Raw genomic sequence first — 1,942 nt, 5'->3', positions numbered from 1 at the left:
AGAAAAAGAGCCAAGAAGCTAAGAGAACTCTGGCTTCTTTTTCCAAGGCAACAGTCTGTTCCGCAAGCAAAGGCCCTTCCAAGGGGAAGAGGGAGAGCATCTTCTGTGGCTGTCGGGGTTGGTGAGGGTGTAATCAGGAAGAACAAATCTGACTCCATACTGGATCTGTTTCTTTTTCTTTAACCTCTGTATTCTATTGCTTTTGCTACAAGTTACTCACTAAAGGGATGGTGCCTACAGCTTCAAGTATACACAGTGGCGCATCTCCAGGAACCCCATCTCCCATGCCTGTGTGTTAAGCTAAGATACCTTTGTTTAGCACACGGGAAACATCCTGACCAGGCCCACCTGTGAATGGCCGCAGGAAAGAAGAAATTAACACAGCCCCTCCAGAGTCTGGCGGAACCAAAAAATATTTACAACTTATTGCCTTTTTACTTTACCTCCTCACTTCCTCCTCTTTGTTCTAGAAAAGAAACTAGCATCCAAACTCGGGCAAAATGGTTCTTTGGGACACTAGTCTACCATCTTCTCGGTCTGCTGGCTTTCCAAATAAAGTCGCTATTCCTTGCCCCGACAACTCATCTCTCGATTTATCGGCCTGTCGTGAAGCGAGCCCTCAATCTTGGACTCGGTAACAAGGGGAGGGAAGTGTGTACTTGAGGCCTAAGAGAAGACAAATCACTTGCACGGAGCGTGAGTAAAAATGAAAGCAACAATGAGAGGAAGAAAGCGAACGGCCTGAACTTGGACTAAAGTAAATTCCGTCAAACGTGATTAAATACACACAATGCCTAGAGCAAAAGCAGGAGCTCAAGTTCACACATCAGCCAAACCACAGTCTCTCACCAGAGGAGCCAAGACACAAAAGTGGTCGAGCGGAGCACTTGCCCAGCAGGGCGGGATGAAGGGACGCCGCTCCGGAGGGCCCAGCAGCATCACAGACTTGGTAAGGCCACCTCCAAATCACTGGAGACGCAAAACCAAAAAGTGCACAAGACAAACAACTCCAGGTCAGCACACGCGTGCTCCACTCCCAGCTCTACCACTTCCAAATCCAGACTCGGTGATAATTTACTACACATTTCAGGACCCCAGTTTTCTCCTCTATAAAATGGGTTGATAAAACTGGCTTGACTGGCCTTCCAGGATTGTTGTGAGAATCAGAAAGTTATAAAAGGAAGCATTTCATAAATGGGAAGGAATCACACACGAGTGGGGTTGGATATAGGTATTTCCGCAGAGCCGCATCCCTGGGACTTGAGCACACGCAAGCTTACATCCAAGCTCTCTGGGGGTCTCAGCGATGTTCATTCTGAGGAGAACCACTTGCTTTCTGGCGAGCTCGAGCTGTGGCACAGCAGCAGCCGTGGTGGCTGCAGTAATGCGGCCTGGGGCTCTCTTTTCTCTCCCTCCTCTCTTTCCTCAGAGCCCTGCCCAGCAACAGCAAACTACAAGCCCTCCAGACTCCCGCACTCCCCACCCACTTCCCCCTGCTCAGATTCCTCATCTCCCCACTTCCCCATCAAGGGCATTACTCACGAGAACCAGGCCTGCTGCCGGGTCCACTGCACCTTCCACTTGCCTCTACCTTTGATGCAACAAATGATGCCCCTTTCTCCTGCCAGTGTGGGAATCGTGTTTGCCTTAGCCAGGAGGGTGCAGGGAGAGCAGTGGGGATTTCCTGTGATGGAAAAGGAACCACCCCAGGCCCACGGGGAACGTTGGGGGCCCTCTTGGAGCTCCCTTAGGGGCACTGAGGCAGCTGGGGGGTTATGGAGGGTCTCAGAGGAGGCTGTGGTCCAGGCTTCATTCCCTCTCCATGCACTCAGGCTGCAGCCCCCCGGCACCACACTGCCACCTGGCCCAACCCTAGAAGGGCTCTCCCCAGGCCCTTGCCTCCATGGGCCCCAATGCACTGTCCCATCCCTCCTGCTGTCTT

Source organism: Eubalaena glacialis, chromosome 8, assembly GCF_028564815.1.
Source record: "Eubalaena glacialis isolate mEubGla1 chromosome 8, mEubGla1.1.hap2.+ XY, whole genome shotgun sequence".
Taxonomy (NCBI): domain Eukaryota; kingdom Metazoa; phylum Chordata; class Mammalia; order Artiodactyla; family Balaenidae; genus Eubalaena; species Eubalaena glacialis.
Note: the sequence above shows the minus strand (reverse complement) of the source record.